Source organism: Mastigoproctus giganteus, chromosome 1 (assembly GCF_048544385.1).
Source record: "Mastigoproctus giganteus isolate SK-2022 chromosome 1, ASM4854438v1, whole genome shotgun sequence".
Taxonomy (NCBI): Eukaryota; Metazoa; Arthropoda; class Arachnida; order Uropygi; family Thelyphonidae; genus Mastigoproctus; species Mastigoproctus giganteus.
In genome coordinates this window covers 5,018,341-5,033,586 of record NC_143575.1, presented here as the reverse complement: position 1 = coordinate 5,033,586, position 15,246 = coordinate 5,018,341, and the positions used below count along the sequence as shown (strand labels likewise).

Below are 15,246 nucleotides of genomic sequence, written 5' to 3'. Positions count from 1 at the left end.
CAACCAGTGATGGAAGTCGGTTCCACCAACCAACCACCCGCTGGCCAAAGGCAAATTTCCGCACATCTATCCGACATCCGTCCTTCCTCAATTTGAATTTATGCCCTCTGAGGTGATTATTCTGAGAAAGATGAAGAATCCCATTGGCATTGAGCATGCTCAAACCATTCAAAGCCTTATACACCTCTATCAGATCACCTCGCCGGTGCCTAGTCTCCAGACTCTGTAATTTGCAAAACTTAAGCCTTTCTTCGTAAGAGCAACCCTTTGTTCCATTTACTAATCTTGTTGCCCTTCTCTGTACCCGTTCCAGCAGCTCTACATCCTTCTTGAAATGAGGCCTCCAGACCTGTATACAGTACTCAAGATGTGGCCTTACCATTGCCTTATACAATGGAATAATCACCTCCTTATCCCTGCTAGAAAAATTCCTGTATATCATTGACAAGACACCATGAGCTACTCTTGCAGCTCGTCTGCACTGCTCAGAGAACTTCATATCTGCCTGCACAATTACCCCCAGGTCCTTTTCATTCTCCACCACTGTCAGTGTAGTACCGCAGAGTTGATACGTTGCTCTGGGGTTACTGTTTCCCATATGCAGCACTTTACATTTGTCGATGTTAAACCTCATTTGCCACCTCTCAGCCCATCTGTTCAACCTGTCCAGATCCTGTTGCAGCAGCATAGCGTCAGTATTGTCCTTAACGACCCTGCCAACCTTTGTATCATCTGCAAACTTGGACATTAAACTTGATATCCCATCATCAATATCATTCATAAACACCGAAAACAACAACGGACCCAACACTGAACCTTGAGGAACTCCACTAATAACATTAGTCCACGTTGAGCAGTGTCCATTGATTACCACTCTCTGTCTTCTGCCACTCAACCATCCCCTTATCCATAGCAGCAATTTGCCTCCAATGCCACACTGCTCCAATTTGTGCAGCAGTCTTCCATGTGCAACAGTATCAAAAGCCTTTCTAAGATCCAAATATATAATATCAAAGTTATTCCCTGCATCCAGTTCTTTTGTGACTACATCATAGTATCCAATCAAATTGGTCAGGCAAGACCTGCCCTTAACAAAACCATGCTGCGTCTGAGCTATAACTGAATTCTTGTCTAGATGATCCTGCAGTGCTTCTTTAACCAGTGCCTCCATTAATTTACCTGGAACAGAAGTTAAACTAACAGGTCTATAATTACTTGTGTCAGCCTTTGAACCTCCTTTGTGAATTGGGGTCACATTTGCACATCTCCAGTCCATAGGTACCTCCCCTGAGTCCAAGGAAGCTCTCATAATTATGGCTAAGGGTTTGCTTACTTCCTTTGCTGCCTCCTTTAAGTAGTATCAGTAAGGAAGTAAGTGTATACAGCATCACCCTCTTCCCCCTCCCCAAAAAAAAAAAAAACACTTTTTTGCATCACTTGTCCATCTCCTCTAATAATTTGTCTAATTTTTCCTTAAATTTATTCAAACTACCCTCTGACTGAAAGCAAATTTCCACACATCTTTCCTCAATTTAAATTTATGCCCCTTATGTTTGTTGTCTGATGAAGAGTAAAGGTGCCTCAAAGTTGAGCTTTCTCAATCCATTCAAATCCTTAAACACCTCAATCAGATATCCTCACAGGTGCCTAGTTTATGGACGCTCTAATTTCCAAAACTGAAGTCTATCTTAGTAAGCCATTTGTGTCTCTGTTTCTCTTCTTTGCACCCATTCTAACAGATATACATCCTTCCTAAAATGATGCTTGCAGACCGATATGTGGTAATCAAGTAGGTCATGTTTTGGTTGCATTTGTATGTCATTTTATTTTCATCTCTTATTGATAAATAATGTTGTATAATTTTTTTTTCTGTAATTTCACTTTATTTGTAAAAAAATAAGAGAAGTTCCCCTCAATATGATACATTGAACACTTCCATATGATTTAATTTTCAATTGCATTAAATTGATTTTTGTGTTCATTTGATTTTTAATTATTGTTAATTATTTCTTACTGTAATGTAAGATTTTCAATTTTTTTTAAAATTGTTTTCGTTTAAATTTCTGGCGAGTATCATAAGGAAGTGTTCTACATATCATATTGAGGTAAACTTCTCTTATTCTTTTACAAATATTGATATCAACATAGAACATATTGAGCATTATAGCTCTGGTTCATACTATCAATTTCACTTTATGAAAAAAAAAAAAATCATAAAATTTTGCCTCAAGCTTCCTTGCACCATATGGTTAATAATAATATTTGAATAGTATAAGCATTTCAAAGATGGATATAATATAATTGAGAATAATACAGTATATATGGGGCAACTTTACATATCAACAAATGCCAAACTTTCCTACCACATTACAAACATTATATGACTCTATAGTCAAATGAGAATTGAAGATAATGTGATAATCAGCTCTCAAGCTGGAATATTACATGGTAATTGCCGAGCTGTGATATCTAATATTTTTAGATGTGAAAGGATTATGCAACTTCTTATTTTACAAGTGTTTTTTTTTTATAGTAGATCATATGGAAACAAGAGCTGAATTTTGAAAGGAACTGATTCAAATTTGTGATCATAATCCAGGATTTCAAAAAAAAAAAAAAAACAGTAGTCACAGGAGATGAAATGTGGTGTTATCTTTATGACCCACAGACAAAGTGCAAGTCCTCTGAATGGAAGTCTCTTAGGAATAAAAAAAATTCAGATTGAGAGGTCTAAAACCAAAGTTATGTTAGAATTATTTTAAATATAAAGGCGTAATTCATTATAAATTTATTACAGGAGGCTATACTCTTAATAAGAATCTACTTATAAATTATTGAGCATTTGAAAGTAGTAGTCAAAATGAAGAGATGATCTGTGGACAAGGAAAAATTTTAAGTTACTCTGTGACAATGCCTCTTCTCATAGTCCTGAGTGCCAAGCAAATTCGAGGTGAAGCAATTCCAATGCGATTTATATAGTGGTCTAGAAAAGCAATTAAAGTTCTATTTAAGTGTATACCGTCTTTCTCCTAAAGAGCCTCTCATTTAAAGCAGCTCTCTACTTAAAGTCACAAGTAAGAACACAGAAAGGAAATTGCCTTTCTTTTCTTTGAACATATATTATTATTATTTTTAATAGCTAACAAATTCTTTCAACCACTTGGCCTCCTAGTGGCACTGCTTCTGCCTCCCTGTGGTGGAGCCAGAAATCTTGGCAGAAAACTTGACCTGCCAAGGACCAAAAGGAAAACAATGTGTTTTCACCTTTAGAGCTGACAAGCTGTTGGCTACATCCAAGCTCAAGAGGCTCAAACCAAGCTCCTCTGGAACAGATTTTCTTGCATTTCTCATGTTCTACTCACTTGTAAATCAGCCTCTAAGTAAGTGATCTCCCTTCCTTATCCAGAAACATCTGGAAAGTATTGCAGGATCTCCTAAGACAGTTAAGAGCTACAATCAGGAGAATGTCTAGTAGAAACTGTAAACTACGGGCATTCAGAAACTCTTACAACTTACCAATTTTGCTAGAATTCCAATGAAAGTATCTCCCCATGCAACTCTTAATATGTCTAAGGGTGTTATATCCAGCTGGGATCAGTTGCATGTCAGAGATGAAGAAATAATTCAAGAGCTTCAAGGACAAAATATTATTGCAGTCAAAAGAATTATGATTAAAAAAGATAATAAACTTACACCTACCAGGAATATCATTCTTACCTTTAATGCCTCAAACCTGCTAACATCGGTGAAAGTAGATTATTTACTTTGCCACATTTATCCCTTAAGATGTTATAAGTGCCAAAACTTGGCCACTCTCAGAAGACATGCAGAGGAAAGAAGGTTTGTCCTAATTATGGGTCATCCGATCACATTCAGAGTGATTGTTTTATACCAGAAATGACCTGTCCCAACTGCAAAGGCACCATCCTGCACACATGTGACATATGGAAATTTAAGGTAAGCTATCAAGAAGCAAGGAAACTAATTCCTCCCTATATCCTAATATACATATGCCAGTACATCACAAAAACAACAAATAGTGGCCACCAAACTGAGTTACTGTCCCCTCAACCATAACGATCTCCGACACTGGGCTTGGGCTGTCCTCTCCCAACAACAGTCCCAATGTCAGCACTCAGACCAAGCAAGTAATACTCCTTACACCGTGACCACTAAGACATTAATTACATTATATGCAGATACCATTGCCGTTCACTACTTTTAATATTTCCCCATACACTAACCATAATTTAATAGAAATGCTGTTCTCTTGTCTGTGATTTTTACTTATACACCAATTCCTTCATGTGTCTCTATAGGAAGAAATCAAGGGCATGAGATTCTGTAAACATAATGCCCAGCTTGTGGAACACCATGACCAATCCAGAGATTAGGGTAACCTTCTTGAAGTATTCTGTTACTGGTTGACTAACATGAAATAATGTTTCATCATGCTGAAGTCATATTTTTAATCTTGTTTACAGAGGAATTGTTTCTAGCAGAATGACACTTCATTATCATAGGAAATTGCAATAATAACTGTAGTAAAATTATTCTCAATGACAGATTATCGTATCATGTAATTTAAAAATTGTAAAAAAATCTTGTTACCAACTGGACACCACCAGTATTTACTCAAAGATTATGTCAGATCCTGTTGCAATAGCATACTATCATTACTGTCATTAACAACCCTGCCAACGATATGAAGGTTGGCAGGGTTGTTAATGATAGTAATGATAGTACGCTACTGCAACTGGATCTGAAAAAAAGTTGATAAAATGAGCTGAGAGGTGGCAACTGAAGTTTAACATTGGCAAATGTAGAGCACTGCATATGGGTAGCAGTAACCCAGAGTAACGTATCAACTGGGTGGTACTACTACACTCATGGTAGTGGAGAATGAAAAAGGCCTGGGGTAATTGTGCAGTCAGATATGAAGTTTTCTGAGCAGTGCAAAAAGGCTGCAAGAGTAGCTCATGGTGTCTTGTCAATAATATACCGAAATTTTGCTAGCAGGGATAAGGAGGTGATTGTCCCATTGTATAAGGCAATGGTCAGGCCACACCTTGAGTACTACATACAGGTCTGGAGGCCTCATTTTCGGAAAGATGTAGAGATGCTGGAACGAGTACAGAGAAGGGCAACTAGATTGGTGAAGGGAACAAAGGGTTGGTGTTACTAAGAAAAGCTTAAGTTCTGCAAATTGCAGCTTCTGGAGCCTAGGCACTTGTGAGGTGATCTAATTGAGGTGTATAACGCCTTGAATGGATTGAGCAAGCTCGATGCTAATGGGATTCTTCCTCTTGCTCATATTACTCACCTGAGGGGCATAAATTCAAATTGAGGAAAGACAATTGTAGAATAGATATGCAGAAGTAAAGAAGTCTTTACTGTTTTTCTTTGCATTGTTTTCCAAAGATTTCTCATAATCTGCCTTTGCTTGCCTAACGTTCTTTGTGATTTGATTCCAGAATATCTTATATCTACCATAGGCATCTGTATCACCTGATAATTATATGCATCCTCTGCATTTTTCTTCTTTGCAAACGATTCTCATTGGGTCATCTGACATCTGTTTAGGCCTAAACCTTGAACAGTATTTCTTAGTTGGTATATAAAGCCTAGTAGCTTCCAAGATTAATTGTTGAAATTCCATGAATGCTTCCCAATCAGAATTTGCTGTTGGTAACATCATCAGTTGGTCCCACTGTATAAAATTTAAAAAATTTCTGAGACAACTGTACTCACCTTTTTGAAAGCTAAAATCCTTCTCTTTACTTGAAGATAGTAGTTCCATCTTCAAGTAATTCCCACATCAGTACACTGTGATCACTGCCACCTAGTGGTCCCTTTATTTGTAGATTCTTAATGCATGAAGAATCACTGCTGATAATCAGATCAACAGTATTACTCCCTCTGGTTGCCTCTCGAACATGCTGTTCGAGATTTATTGGATGATTGTAGAAAACAATCATCCAATAAACCACAAAAACCTTGCTAGTGTGTGAGTGACCAACCACAAATTCCAGTCTATATCTGGGAAGTTAAAATCCCCCATTATAAGGCAATCTGATTTACTGGCCGACTTATTTCCCTGTACCATTGTTCTTTGTACTCATCAGAGTCATTTGGCCTATAACACACTCCAACTCTGAACTTGGTTTTCTCAATGCTTATGTCACACCAAACTGACTCAACACTGCACTGTCCACCCCTGTCAGCTGCATGCACTTCTTTAGATTTTGTGTTTCTTAACTAACAGCATCACCCTTCCCCCCCCCTTCTATCCTTTCTGTACAAATTGTACTCCCCAAATTCCAATTCTGCATTCCTTATATCTGTGTGACACCATGACTCTGATATCCCAACATCATCAGTCTTCCACGTGTTCACCAGTACCTCAAATTTATTTACTAAACTCCTAGCATTGGTGGTGCCTCTGTAACCAGGTAGGTGGGCTGGAGCAGCAGTACGTAGCACACGCTTCTTGATTAGACCGGGGTTCTAGCCCGTAACCACCAAATACAGAGGATGCGGAAAGGTTAGGGAATGACGACCGCATATCCCCGGAGCAATATGGCCTTAGTTGCTAATGCTCCTAAAAACCAAATAACAACAACAAACTAGCATTGGTATATATGCAAGTATACATGCACATGTTCTTATTCTTAGCCTTAACACAGCCCATGTATTTACTTGTTCCATGATGACTCCCAGCAGTCTCTGAAACCCCCAGCTACTTGTTTTCTAGGCAGCTGGTCATTCCAATAGAAGCAGTGCAAGAATCACTTTCATCTGTGCCAGCGGCTACTGTTAATCTATCAGACTGTCTATCCGCCAAGCTAGCAATTTTTCAACCCGCCTAACATGGCCTTGATGGCATCAGCAAATATTCTTGCACCCTTTCTATTTAAGTGTATCCCATCCCTGTAGAATCAGTCTCTCCCGTTAACAAGTACAGAACAGGCTGACAAAAATTCTATCCCTTGAGCCTTGCACAGTCTTTCCAGGGCCGAATTGATCGACAAGGCTCTCATCATATACTCCCTCCTATCGTGTCTGGGCAGAATTGCAGACACTTTCAAATTCAACCCTAATTCACAGGTTTTTTTCAACCATGACCTGTACTTGTTAAGTAATTGTGGTGGTCTTATAATAATTATAGTTCTTTGGAAGATGTGTAGAAAGACCTAATTTCTCTTAGTCACTGTTCTTTCTAAGTGACTAATTTCTCTTAGTCACTTACACTCTTTATACTTATTTGTTTATTGTTCTTTATCTTAGAAACCACCATTCATATATTTTATAACTGCTTGAAATATTCCACTTGAAGAATCCATAAATTAAATAAATGTCTATGTATTGTTTATTTGTGAATGTTATGTTCATACAAAAGGCCTTTTTACCTTATTTTCCAAACATGTAAGTACAGCTCTATGGCACCAAATACGGAGGATGCGGAAAGGTCACGGAATGACCACCGCATATTCCCGGAGCAATATGGCCTTAATTGCTAATGCTCCTAAAAACCAAATTACAACAACAACAGCTGTGTGGCAGGCACACTATGACTTGAGCATTTGTAAGTGTCATAACTGATCAGACTGGCAATCCAATGTTTAGGTGAAATGGAATGAGGAAAACCATTACTTGCATATTGAAAATTCAAAATGCCACCAGCCATATCCACTATTTGGTTCAAGATCTGGGCACCATCTCCAAATCTTAGGAACCAGAATTTCTGAAAAAAATCGTGATATATTAAAAAAAAAAAACTCCTTTTTATATTCTATGATTGTGTGCATTACAAGTTCGTCATGTAATAAATAGTAAGTTGCCTGCCATAGCCTCATGTTTCCTGACATCAAGTAGCACTTATCACTTTGCGGGAAATGTAATAACCAGTACATTCTTGTTATCTGATATTTCAGTGGCTACATGTCTCCAGTTCAAACACAATCATTGATACAGGGTGAAAGCCTAAAATATTAGCATTAGCAGAGGCATATGATGCAAGAAAGCAAGCTTATCAGCCAAAAAAAAAAAAAAAAATCTTCCCATTTTACCCATCCATTCACTCCAAATGTTTGCCCACTTCTTCCTTGAATTTATTTAAGCTTTTAAGTTCCACGATGACACATGGAAGTTTGTAGTAGTAGTGGCATGTGATGCAAGAGTATGAGCTTATGCAGCATCAGCCAAAAAAAAAAAAAAAAAAAAAATCACACCATTCCCTCCAAATGCCTGTCCAGTGCCTCCTTAAATTTATTCAACCTATCAACTTCCAAAACGACAGATGGAAGTTTGTTCCAGCAATTCACCACCCGCTGGCTAAAGGCAAATTTCCGCACATCTATTCTACATCTGTCCTTTTTTAATTTGAATTTGTGCCCCCTTACGTTCGTAATCTGAACAAGTTGAAGGATCCCATCAGAATTCAGCGTGCTCAACCCATTCAAGGCCTTATACACCTCAATCAGATCACCGCGCAAGTGCCTAGTCTCCAGCCAGGAAACTAGGCACTTGCAGTTTGTTCCAGCAATCTGCAGATTACTGGAATCAGATTGCAGAATCTGCAGATTGTTCCAGCAATCAACTACCCACTGGCTAAAGGCAAATTTCAGCACATCTATTGGACAACTGTCTTTCCTCTTTTCAGTTTATGCCCCCTCAGGTTTGTAATCTGAGCAAGATAAAGATTCCCATCAGCATTGAACCTGCTCAATCCATTCAAGACCTTATACACCTCAATCAGATCACCTCACAGGTTCCTAGACTCCAGATACTGCAATTTGCAGAATTTAAGCCTTTCTTCGTAAGAGAACCATTTTGTTCCCCTAACCAGTCTTGTTGCCTTTCTCTCTACTCATTCTAGCAACTCTATATCCTTCCTAAAATGAGGCTTCCAGATCTTTATGCAGTACTCTAGGTGTTGCGTGACCATTGCCTTATACACTACCTTATCAAAAGATCCCATGACCTTCTCTTTCTACCTGTCTGCACTGCTAAGAAAGCTTCATATCTGACTGCACAATTACATCTAGGTCTCTTTTATTTTCTACCACCCTAAGTGTAACACCCAGTGTTGAATCCAGAGGGTATAACAGGAGAAACTGCTTCTACAGGGATGGGATACACTTAAATAGAATGGGTGCAAGAATATTTGCTGATGCTATCGAGGCAGTGTTAGGTATGTCGGAAAACTGCTAGCTTGGGAGGATACACAGACCAATAGATTAACAGTAACCTCTGAAAGAGGTGAAAGTGATTCTTGCACTGCTTCTATTGGAATGAGCAGCAGCGTGGAAAACAAGATGCAGGGTATTTCAGAGACTGCTGGCAGTCATTGCAGTACAAGTAAACACATGGGTTGTGTTAGGGTAGATAAGAATAGGTGCATGTATACTTGCGTATACACCAATGCTAGGAGTTCGGTAAATAAACTTGATGAATTTGAGGTGTTGGTGAAAACATCAAAGTCAGATATTGTCGGGATATCAGAGACGTGGTATCACACAGATATAAGAAAAGCAGAACTGGAATTTGGGGAGAACAATATGTACAGAAAGGATAGACAGGATAGGAAGGAAGAAGGGGTTATGCTATTAGTTAAGAAACACATAAATTCCAAGGAAGTGCAGCCAGTCGACATCGCTGGATAGTGCAGTGTCGAGTCAGTTTGGTGTGACAGAAGCACTGGAAGATCAAAATTGAGGGCAGGAGTGTGTTATAGGCCTAATGATTCCGATGAGTATAATAAAAAATGGTACAGGAAAATATGGGCCAGTAAATCAGTCTTTTAATGGGGGATTTTAATTTACCGGATATTGACTGGAATTTGTGGGTTGGTCACTCACACACTAGCAAGGATTTTTGGATTTATTGGATGATTGTTTTCTACAGCAGCATGTTCTGGAGGCAACTAGAGGGAGTAATACTCTTGATCTGATTATCAGTAGTGATTCTTCATGCATCAAGAATCTGCAGATAAAGGCACCACTAGGTGGCAGTGATCATAGTGTGCCGAAGTTGGATTTACTCAAAGAGATAACTACCATCAGGGATAAATGGAAAGGTTTTTGCTTTCATAAAGGCGAAACGGTGGTCTGAGAGAGTATTTAAATTCTGTATGGTGGGACCAACTGATGATGTTACCAACAGCTAATTCAAAGAATTAATCTTGGAAGCTATTAGGCTTTACATACCAACTAAGAAATATTGTTCAAGGTTTAGGCCTAAATGGATGTCAGATGAACTAATGAGACATATGGCAGAGAAGAAAAATGCATGGGATACATATAAATTAATGGGTGACATGGAAGCTTATGATAGATATAAGCTGCTGTGTAACCAAGTCACAAAGGAGATTAGGCAGGCCAAGGCAGATTGTGAGATTTCTTTGGCAAGGGATGCAAATAAAAACAAAGTTCTTTACCTATGTAAACTCTAGAAGGAAAGGGATGAATCAGATTGGTCCACTGGATATTGATGGTTCAACTGTTGATGATCCTGCTCAGGTGGCTAACAAACTAAATGAGTATTTTGGATCTACATTCACACATGAGCAGTCATTCAGGGAGGGAAATGCCAGAGGTGAATTCCAAGGAAGTGCAGCCAGTCGACATCGCTGGACAGTGCAGTGTCGAGTCAGTTTGGTGTGACAGAAGCACCGGACACAGCATGGTTTTGTTAAGCGGAAGTCTTGTCTAACCAATTTGATTGGATACTATGATGTGGTCACAAAGGAACTGGATGCAGGGAATAACTTTGATATCATATATTTGGATCTTAGAAAGGCTTTTCATACTGTTTCGCAAGGAAGACTGCTGCACAAATTGGAGCAGTGTGGCATTGGAGGCAAATTGCTGCTATGGATAAAATGATGGTTGATTGGGAGAAGACAGAGAGTAGTAATCAGTGGACACTGCTCTTCGTAGAATAATGTTATTAGTGAAGTCCCTCAGGGTTCAGTGTTGGGTCCATTGTTTTTTTCTGTATTTTAAATTATATTGATGATGGTATATCAGGCTTAATGTCCAAGTTTGCAGACAATACAAAGGTTGGCAGGGTTTTTAATGACACTAATGACAGTATGCTGCTGCAACAGGATCTAGAAAAGTTGGGCAGATGGGCTGAGAGGTGGCTAATGAAGTTTAACATTGACAAATGTAAGGTGCTAGATATGGGAAGCAGTATCCCCAGAATGACATATCAACTCTGTGGTACTACACTGAGAGTGGTAGTGATTGAAAAGGACCTGGGGGTAATTGTGTAGGCAGATATGAAATTTTCTGAGCAGTGCAGACTGTCTGCTAGAGTAGCACATGGTGTCTTGTCAATCATATACAGGAATTTTTCTAGCAGGGATAAGGAGGTGATTATCCCCTTGTATAAGGCAATGGTCAGGCCACACCTCGAGTACTGTGTACAGGTCTGGAGGCCTCATTTTAAGATGGATGTAGAGCTGTTGGAACGCAACAGAGAAGGGCAACAAGATTAGTGAATTGAACGAAGGGTGCTCTTATGAAGAAAGGCTTAAGTTTTGCAGATTACAGTGTCTGGAGACTAGGCACCTGCAAGATAATCTGATTGAGGTGTATAAAGCCTTGAATGATTTGAGCATGCGCAATGCTGATGGGATTCTTCCTCAGAATAATCACCTGAGAGGACATAAATTAAAATTGAGGAAAGACAGTTGTAGGATAGATGTTCGGAAGTTTGCCTTTATCCAGCGGGTAGTTGAGTGGTGGAACAGATCCATCTTTTGTTGTGGAAGTTGATAGCCTAAATAAATTTAAGGCTTAGATGGACAGGTATTTGAAATTGAACAGAGGGGTGAAATGGGAGAGTGGGTTTTTATTTTGGCTGTTGCTGCATAAGCTTGCTTTCTTGCATCGTTATGCTGTGGTGAGCTATAGTGGGCTCATGAGTGCCCATTGTTATTTTTTTTTTAAATTTGCGAGCCCATTGTTGAGATTTATTTTACAAATGAAATCCTGAATGCAATTATTGAGTATCCAGAACCGAAAAAATGGTGGGGCGAGCGGGGCCCCATTCCCAGCATTTTAATGGCACAATCGATCGGGTATGTATTTTAAAATTGCTTCATTTTTGATTTAATTACAGTCGGACCTCTGTTTAATGAACTTTTTTATAGCGAATTTTTTTGAATCCTCTTGGTAATTACATTTAAAATGGTGTCCATTGAAAAAAGAAAATTTCCATGTAAGGAACAGATTAGGAGAGACAACTGTGTATGCATTGTTCCCACCTCTGGCCTTTAAGCAATTTAGGTAATTAGAAAGTGCGAATTAAGGATGAAAGGGATTACCATTTCACAATGTTAGTGGTGTCCGAAAAATCCTATGCAGTCACATACCGAGAAGTGGCGCTAGTCAATACACTTTCCATAGCCAGTCAGAGGATTAAGAAGACTCTTGACACAGATTAGTCTGTGGTCAACCTGTGTTGTGGTTCCCTTTTACTCTGACAAACGGACATATGTTTTTTGCCGACCGGGCTAGCCGAGTGGGTAAAGTGCCAGCGTGGTAACCCAAAGGTGGCGGGTTCGATTTCCGCCCTGGGCTTGGATCAAAGTACTGCAAAAAACCTTGGGAGGTGCGTTATGGCCACAGAAGCCTATGCGCCAACAACTACCAAAAAAAAAAAAAAAAAAAATGTTTTTCGGGCAAGTGAGTGATCCACTGCTTCCAGTAAATTTCTCCTGTCTGTGTTTACATGGGCGAAGTAGTAGTATATCCGTGTGATTTAGACATTTTGCACAGTATTCAAAGAACTAGTGAGAGTAGCAACATAGAGGAGGGGGGGGAATGAGGCAACTAAGATTTTGAAACTTTGTCGAGCTTTTCACTGTGTAGAAAATGTTCTAAAATATAATGGCATACAGGCAATAATTAAAAAAAAAAAAAAAAACTGTATCACCAATCTCCAAAAAACTAGCGCGAATTAAGGATGAATGCTAAAGAACTTGATGTGGACACTACGGTATAAGATCGGTTGTGTGTTCTGGCCACGATTAGCAGCTTGTAGCTTGCAGATGGTAATTGCGGGCTAAGGGAATTATCCTTCACTGTGCAAACATTTTGAATCAGAAGTTAAATATTCCGGATTATTAAATGGACTTTTAAATTTGTAATTTCTTAACCATTTAGCACTAATGGTTGACATTAGTGCTAAATGGTATAATTGATACCATTTAGCACTAATTTATATTAGTGCTAAATGGTATCAATGGTATCAAATGGTATTAATTTATATCAATTACTCTGTAATTGATATAAATTAATTATTCGAACTATCAATGCTATTGCTAATTTGAAAAATTCTGAAGGAAATTATGAAGCTAAAATTGAGAGCATGTTGAAATGGAAAGAATTTGAAGGAATCAAAATTGAAATAAAAAATTACATCGTGACAAGTTATTAAATGCATTGTTTTATCCTTAAAGGATAACTTATTAATGGAACAGGGTGATTTTAAATTAAATAAAGAAAATAACGATACAATTGAAAAAAATTTTAAACATATGCTACTCGAAATCGTGAATTTGAAAGAACTTTAGTCTCTGTGGCAAGACAGTGAAAAACGAATAAGAAATATAAGTTTTCTGATAAAATATGAAATAAAAATTAATGATTTTAGAGATTTTGTCGAAGACAGTTTATCTTCAAAATCGAGTGAAATTACCTTCTCAATTAAGAAAGCCAGAAAATATCTTTGAAACCATTGCCATTAGCAGTGCTGAAGCTGAGCAAGCTTTCAGAGTAATGAATATTATTGAATGAATGAATAATGTCAACAATTAAACACATTGCAGATCATGATTAGCATACATCTAAATGGAAAACCATTGTTTCAATTTGATCCAGATCGTTACATCAAATCATTCCTCTGTAATCATTGTTCAGCTATTGAGCAAAGTAGATCGACAACAAATATTAATAAAGAAGTAAATTGGAAATTTTTGGAATAAATTTTTCTTGAATATTTGTGAAATAATTTTTTTTCATGTAATCTGATTTTTTTGTGTACTTTTTCTAGAAAGTTTGTTTTTTATGTGTAATATTCGCTTTGATATTGTGGAATGCTTTGTGATAGTTTTTATGTTATTTGTGATATAGGAAATATTTCGTGTTATTTTTTATTTGCAATAGTAAAATTTTATCATGAAAAAAATATATCCATTACATTTCCCTAGTTTTTAAAAAAAAAAGTTGAATAAAAAAGTTGCGCATATGCTGAGCATACGCGCAATAGATAGTTTATGCGAAACGTCCTTCGCATTTCTTTTAGGCATTTTGATTTGTATGTATCGATTACGAAATAAAAAAGCTTTTTTATTGTAAATATTTTATTGATCATTCGCACATTTTCATAATTTCTGGAAGACAAGATACAATTGATTTATGATAATTAAAGTAAGAGATGTATACTTGCTACTGCAACGTATCTAAATATCTCTGTAAAATAGCACCGATTGACGTACCGATCTTTTAGTTGAAGCGACATACGCAGCTGTTAGGGGCACCTAACAATGGAATGTAATGAAAATGTGAGACGAAAAAAGAAATTGTTGACAAATATTTGTATTGTTGAAATCATACTTACTGCAGTAGTAACTTCAGGAAGCATGATTGTGACGTCATACTATTCAAAAATTCTAAAAAGTTAGAACTCCAGACACTGTCATATCCAGTTATCATTGTAAGGCGAGGCATGACGACCAGGTTTTTAAGTTTTTTTTAGATAGACCTAGGAACATTTTACACATTCACTTATACGCATAGTTAAGGGGATAATAAACCGCATCTGTCCCCCCCCTAAATTCGCCCCTGACTCGAGATATCATATATCGGTCACGAAAAATGCGTCATGCGCTATAATCACAGTACTAGTAGTGCGAGCGTGGGAAGTGCCTCTAGTGGAAGCCGCGGATGACGTCACTTCAGTGACCTATCAAATTTACTCGGTAGAAAGTCGGAAAAACTGCGAGCCCATTGTTAAAATATTCACAGCTCACTACTGATCGTATGCCTCTACTAATGCTAATGTTTGCACCATGGGGGGGAGAGAATGTAAACTTCGGGGGCACATGCACTGAGGGGAAGAATGTAAACTTCTTTTGGGGGGTATAAGTAGTATGTGTTTTTATTATTATTTAATATTTACAACATATGTATATGTTACAAACAAATCTGTATATTTATATTTATGCATAAATAT

The 15,246-nt window shown here is 37.8% G+C and overlaps 1 protein-coding gene across 1 annotated transcript in view; it reads left to right on the top strand.

The window, feature by feature from the left end:
• Positions 1 to 15,246, top strand: part of LOC150090507 (uncharacterized) — a 113,928-nt gene that overhangs the window by 46,097 nt on the left and 52,585 nt on the right. The gene's annotated exons all lie outside the window — the stretch shown is intronic.